The sequence below is a fragment of the Mus caroli genome, chromosome 1 (genome assembly GCF_900094665.2).
Source record: "Mus caroli chromosome 1, CAROLI_EIJ_v1.1, whole genome shotgun sequence".
Classification (NCBI taxonomy): domain Eukaryota; kingdom Metazoa; phylum Chordata; class Mammalia; order Rodentia; family Muridae; genus Mus; species Mus caroli.
This window is the reverse complement of record NC_034570.1, coordinates 134,639,180-134,646,324: the sequence shown is the minus strand read 5'-3', so window position 1 is coordinate 134,646,324 and position 7,145 is coordinate 134,639,180. Positions and strand designations below refer to the sequence as shown.

General features: G+C 37.9%; 1 long non-coding RNA gene across 1 annotated transcript in view; it reads left to right on the top strand.

Moving 5' to 3' along the window:
- The window catches only part of LOC115030088, a 142,005-nt gene extending 135,596 nt beyond the window's left edge, over window positions 1–6,409 (top strand). The window contains exon 6 of the long non-coding RNA XR_003835708.1: window positions 6,353–6,409. This is a non-coding gene — a long non-coding RNA (uncharacterized LOC115030088). The remainder of the gene's footprint in view (window positions 1–6,352) is intronic.
- Window positions 6,410–7,145: the final 736 nt, after the last annotated feature.

Below are 7,145 nucleotides of genomic sequence, written 5' to 3'. Positions count from 1 at the left end.
CAGACCCAGAAACTCACACTTGGACACATACCCATATGTGACATGTATGGGACATATACCCATAGACACTCAGACACAGACACACACAGACACACATAGAGACACAGACACACACACACACAGGCAGACACATACATAGACAGACACACAGACATACAGACATACAGACACACAGACATTCACACACAAACCCAGAAACTCACACTTGGACACATACCCATATGTGACATGTATGGGACATATACCCATAGACACCCAGACACCCAGAGACACAAAGACACACATAGAGACACAGACACACACACAGGCAGACACATACACAGACAGACACACAGATATACAGGCACACAAACACTCACACATAGACACAGACACAGATACCTAAACACAGATACACACACACACACACACACACATATACATACATAGAAGCACACAGATACAGACACATAAACACTGATACATACACACACACACACACAGAAACAGAAACACAGATACACACAGAAACAGACACAAACACACAGACACATATACAGGCACACACACATGCAAACATACACAGAAACATACACACAGATACAACAGATACACACACAGACACATACAGACACACACACACACAGACACAAATACACACACAGACACACAGTTATGGACACAGTCACACACACACACACACACACACACAGAAGGTCTTTCACATGTGCTATAAATACATGATGAGTTATTCCTCCATGTACCAAATGCCATCTAAAATTGTAAAATGTATTATGCTACTGCTCAAATCAAAAATTTCGATATCTCATTCCTGTTTTATGTTATTACACTTTTACTTATACTTTCACTGGCCTTTAAGTTTTATTCTTTTGCTTTACATGTGTGTATTAGTGCATTTTCTAAAAACTATGAAATTATCCAAACAGAACAGGTTGAATTCCGAGGTTAAGAAGATTTTCTAATCATAATTTATGGTCCAATACAATGTGATAAAATAAGGTAGTATGTGTGCAGGCTCCCATCCTGAGGTTGTTGGCCAGATTCTTCCCCCAAATGGGAGATAGAATTTCTGATACTAGTTAGAAACACTCAGGACGAATTGCTGGATCTATAGAATGGTGCATTGCCTTTAGACAGTTTTCAGTGAACTGATTAAATTTGTAGATTTCATCCTATGTATTAGAATGTGTGTTTTTCTTTTTCTGCAATTATAAGGACTAGCCTCTGTCTTAATTTCAGAGTATTGTAACACCTTTATTATCATGGCTTTATATATTATAATGTATGAAAGAGTTATTTTCCCCAAAGGCTCTATTTTTTTATTTTAATTTAAAGTATTTGCAAAGCTGTTCAAACGATGGACACATTCACAATGTGCAGGAGAATCTTTCTTTCAGGTTGCTCCTGGCGTAGTGATTAGTAGTGTCTTCACTGCATATTTAAGTTCTCAGAATTGCTTATCTGTGGTGTGGATCAGTGAAGAATCTGGTTGAGCTGTCGCTACTTTACATAATTAAGTTCTTCTTGCCAGAAAAAGAAAGTAACAAATTATGGAGTGAAACAAGCCTAAAGTTGGGCTTTTAAAATACTTTCTGTTCCTGTTATTTTCCCAGTTATAATCGGAAACAAAAGCAAAAATAGATGAGATGAAGGGTCAGTCAGGCTGACAGCTCACATTTTCTCGAAAAATTCTTAGGAATGCTCCTCCGCAGACCCCTCCGCAGTCAGCGATAAACAGCAAATGCCATTAAGAAAACAACTTCTCATTGTTCAAAAACCAGACTAATATGTGGGTGAGGCCAAGGCCAGGGTAGGGAGAGACTTTGCATGTAGAGAAACTGGTCCAAGTGGACACTTGGATACATAAACGGTTGACAATGGAAGGGTCTCACAGCCTTTGGAGTAGCACAGACTGACCTTGCAGCGTTGTGTTAGACTCCTGCACTTCCGTGTAAAATATAGGCCTAAACTAAGTCAGAAATAAACTTTTCATGCTGGCAGGGATATTATCCACACATTCTGCAGGCATCTGTGGATGAAATCAGTCTGCTTGCTTCATTGTTCTGAATCCTTTATTTCTCTTTCCTCTGGAGGGGCTAGTGTCCGGAGTGGACTCCTGTCCCTGCTATTTATAGGGTTTTCTATGTGGTGGTGTCTTTCTCTGGTTAGTGTAATAGGAAAAAAATGCATTTGCTTATCTATTACAAATGAAAATCACTGGGGAATCTAAAGAACACTTTCAATTCCACGACCATTATTTCAGAAGCAATCACATGCAGAGGAATGAAAGTCAAACACAGAGAAAAATGCTGATAGATTGGGTAATCTTCATGACTCTCTGGGACCATCATTATTCCAGTGTTCTAGAGGAAAATGCAGATTTGAAAGATGGTAAACCCCAACCCGTGCAATCAATCACTCATCTCCTGGAGCAATAATAATTGCCCGGGAGGTGCTCTTCAGACGTTAGCTATATAGTCATTCTTGTTTGTTCCAAGGCATACTAAATCTTATGTAAGATTACAGGAGCGCTCCCGCCCCGCTAGTGTGTGGCTCCAGGATATTTTCAGAGACAGAGACTCATACCATTCACCTGTGAATGATGAGGTCAAAGTCAGTTCTGCAGCTGCAAAGAGCAAGAGCCTTGACATTGTCTTTCCTCCAGAATACTCTGTCCTTTACGTCCAGATTTTAAAAATAGGCATCTCTCTGCCTTTTATGTATGTGAGCCACCTTCGTAATCGGAAGGTGATTTTATTAATACAGTAAATCATATTTGACTGATACTTTAGAAGATGCTTTTCCTGGGTAAACTAAAAGCCTGGCATGGCTTTTCCTGATGTTCTTAAATATTTTATTAGCAGAGTCTCTTTACCACCCCTTCCTATTCATAGTCTCCTTCAGTTTAATGATATAAAGCAGGTGACAGAGTTGTCGAAACTGGATTTCCAGTAGAAACAGTCTTTGAAAATGTGGTGTGTTTTCTTCCTTATTTTTTTCTTTATTCATTGTCTCTGGCTCAAAAGGTCCAGACGGCAGTTTAGAGAAAGATATATCTTGTTTGTAACTCATGTTCTGAGGGTTTTAGAGCCATGAAATTAAATATTATTGTTCTTACATCTTTTTGGTAAAGCTTTTGGTTTTCTTTTTCACATCCACTCTAAAGGGAGGCTGAAACACTACTTCCCTTCCACTGTATTCTAGTGATGCTGCTAGAGTGCTTGTGAGGGAGTCTATGTGCAGTGTTGGGGGAGTGGTGGGTCTGTCTAGATGTTCAGGGAGAAGGTTTTTTATTCATTAACAAGTTCCTTAATTATGGGCTGTTCGGGTTTCTCATCATCCTTAAAGTTCATTTCTAATCATTTACCCCAAAGAAAATGGAGGCTGAATATTCAAAGCATTATTAAATACAGGGAACTACAAATAACTTCTTTCCCTTTTATCTTTTTGAAAATTGTGAGTGGCAGGGGAGAAGTCACAGGCATGTAGGCAACTATAGCATCTCTTGTCTTCAAAACTGTCTACTGGAATAAAAACATGCAAATATTGGCACGTGTCATAGTTCAGAGTTTGATTCATTGTCACAAATTACCATGCCACATTAGTGACACTCAGGGTGAGAAAAAACAGACTCAACAGCTTCTCAAGTACGTGTGTATGTGTGTGTGGTGAGAGAGTAAGAGAGAAAGTGAGGGAAGGAAGAAGGGAGAAAGAGGAAGCCAGTGTGTGTGTGTGTGTGTGTGTGTGTGTGTGTGTGAGAGAGAGAGAGAGAGAGAGAGAGAGAGAGAGAGAGAGAGTGAGAGATGTCAACCTTGGCTATCGTTCTTCAGTTGTCCATCTTGGTCTTTGAGACAAGTTCTCTTATTAACTTGCAGTTCCCTGATTCTGCTAGATTGGTTGACTAGTGAGCTAGAAAGATCCATCTGTTTCTCCCTCCTGTCTCCACCACTACATACTACACTCTTTCTTTCTTTCTTTTTTTTTTTTTTTTTTTTTTTTTTTTTTTTTAGGTGCTGGGGCTAGAGCTCCAGTCCTTATACTTGCATGATAATAAATTCTTGACTTAGAGAACTATTCCCCTCACTATTTTTTTCTTTCCAGTTACTATCCCTCATTTTCAAAGAACTGAATTCTAGCTACATTGATATACTTTCTTCCGTTTTGAAGTTTACATAATACAAATGTAACAAGTATTTGTAATTTTCAAATAAGTATTCAATATGGAGTATATTTACTGTATAGCACAAATAAGAGCATATCAATGTGTATTGAAATATATTATGTAACATGGTCCTATATTTGTTATTGTAAATAAAATAATATAATAATATATTTGATCTGCCTTTCTTTAATGTAGAATGTGTTTAAAAAATTGAGGATTTGTTTACAATGTTGTGTGTAGCTTTATATTGCTCAAGTATTCACTAAATTTGACTGTTAATTTGATATCATATTTGTAAATAGACAGTTTTTTTCCTTAGCAAGCTAAGAGTGTTTAAAGACATATCACTGGGAACTGAAACAGCTTTATTAAAAGCCTAGTTTATGTATGTATACATACACATATGTATATAATTGGTCAAATCACTTGCATTGGTTAAGCTTTTCCTGATAAGTGGAGATACCTTCCCTCTGGGCCAGGCCCTTACGGAGGTACTTACTCACTTTCATTGACAAATGAAAAGCATCTTTAAGGTACCCAGCATGTGGACAGCAACATGCATGTGCAAATGATGACTAGTTCCCTAACCGGAAGAGACTTTTTTTTTTCATTTTATTGAAAATAGATTTTTTTCCCTTATATAATGTATCCTGATTATGCTTTCCCCTCCCTTGATTCCTCCCAGTTCCTCTCCATAGTAATATACACAGAGGACCTGGAGCAGACATCTGCGCAGGACCTGTGCTTTTTGCTTCAATCCCTCTGAATTCATGTAAGCTTTTATCATGTGATTTAGTGGGCCTTGTTTTCTTAGTGTTTTTCATCCCCTCTGGATGTGATATTCTTCTTCTTCTTCTTCTTTTTTTTTTTCCTACTCTTTCCTGGGGTTCGCTGGGCCCTAAGGGGGAAGATTTGATAGAGACATCCATTAATGTCTGAGTGTTCCAAGGTCCCTCCCTCTGTATAATGTCTTTATATTTGTTCCCATCTATTGCAGGAGAAATCTTCTGTGACAGTGCTCCAGCAAGGCACTGGTCTATGAGTATAGCAGAATATCATTAAAAGGCATTTTTATCACAACTTATTATTATTATTATTATTATTATTATTATTATGACCAGTAGTTTTTGGTTTTACTGGTTTCTGGGCTAATTTTCGTTCTTGGCCACTCAAACAGTTTCAGGCAAGGGCTCCATCTCCTGGAGGGAGCTTTAAGTCAAACCAGACATTGGTTGGTTACTTCCCCAAGCTTTGTGTCATTATTGCCCTAGCATATTTTTTAGGCAGGACATTATTGTAGATCAAAGGTTTTGTGTTTACATTCCTCTTTTGGCATGAGTACTTTCCCATACCCAAAGACAGCAGCACAAAGGGCTGATGGTTTTGACATTTCTTAATGAGTTGTGTAGGTGTTGGCTTCAGCAATGGAATCTTGCCATAGGTTTGTGGAAAGCAAGCTATAGTCTTGAAAACATCATGGGCTGTTTGGGGATTTCCATAGGACCCCTTTGATATACAACTTAATTAAGATATAACAGAATCCTGGTACTGGAAGCTTCATTTGGTGACAAGAGATGGCCAACTGGGACTCTGACTTCCCCATGGGACTGAATCTTCTTCTATCCTCATTGCTTTAAATTCTGAGAACAGAATAGGGAGCAATGCAAACTACTTATTAAAAGCAGGGAAGAGTTCCTTTTGTCAAGAATAAAAGGAATTCTTGACATCATTTATCCTTTGTCCCCTCTTCATTAATTTTAAAGTTAAGCATTTACATTTAATTTTCAGGAGTTTATTGTTTAATTAAAAACCCAATTACTCACTGGGCATCTAAAAAAATAATAACACAGTATATAGTGAGGAAAATTTAGTTTACTATGACTAAATTTTCACAAAATGAGGGAGTAATTCTAGATATACAAAAGTTATACTTTTGTTTTAATCTACTTTCTTGGCTATTTACTGTTAAGGTTGGCTCCAGAGGAAAAAAATAAAATCAAAAGGAGGAGAGTCTTTGTAGCTCTTGTAGTGAAAGGTATTTTATGGGAGGAAGAGGTGGTTTGTGTGTAAAGAAAAGGAGGAAGCACCATGTGATTGAGAAAATGGCCTGCAAACCATTTTCTATGCATTCTTCAGCTCCTCTCTGCCAGTGAATTTGCCTTCCTACCTTTTCTGCTCTTTTCCACCCAGAATCCAGAAGACCTGGGATTGTCAAGATTCAAGATTGTTATGAACAATCATATATTGGTAAATTCTTCATTGTTTTTTTTTTTCTTTCCTTTTTCAATTTCTTTCCAACTAGTGTCAGACGTGGGTAAGAGAGCCTCACATGCCTAAGCAGGTTCATGGAATATGCAATCTTTAAAAATTACAGTAGAATATGTATAGATATTTTATTATTTAAATTGGTCATTCGGGCACAGGGCTAAACAGAGAATTCTCAACAGAGGATTCTTGAATGGCCAAGAAGCACTTAAAGCCATGTTCAAAGTCCTTAGTTATCAGGGAAATGCAAATCAAAACAACCCTGAGATTCCATCTTACACTGGTCAGAATGGCTAAGATTTAAAACTCAAGTGATAGCACATGCTGTCAAGAATGTGGAGCAAGAGGAACACTCCTCCATTTCTGGTGGGAGTGAAAACTTGTACAGCCTCTTTGGAAATCAATTTAGTGGTTTCCCAGAACACTGGGAATAGTTCTACCTTAAGACCTAGCTATACCCCTCCTGGAAATACCTGAAAAATGCTTCACCATCTCACAAAGACACTTGCTCAACAATGTTCACAGCAGCTTTATTTGTAATAGCCAGAAACTGGAAACAACCTAGATGTCCCTCAACTGAGGACTGAATAAAGAAAATGTGGTACATCTATATACTGGAATAATATTCAGCTATGAAAAAGACATCATGAAATTTGCAGGCAAATGGATGGAACTTGAGAATGTCATCCTAAGTGAAGTAACCCAGTCCCAAAAGGAC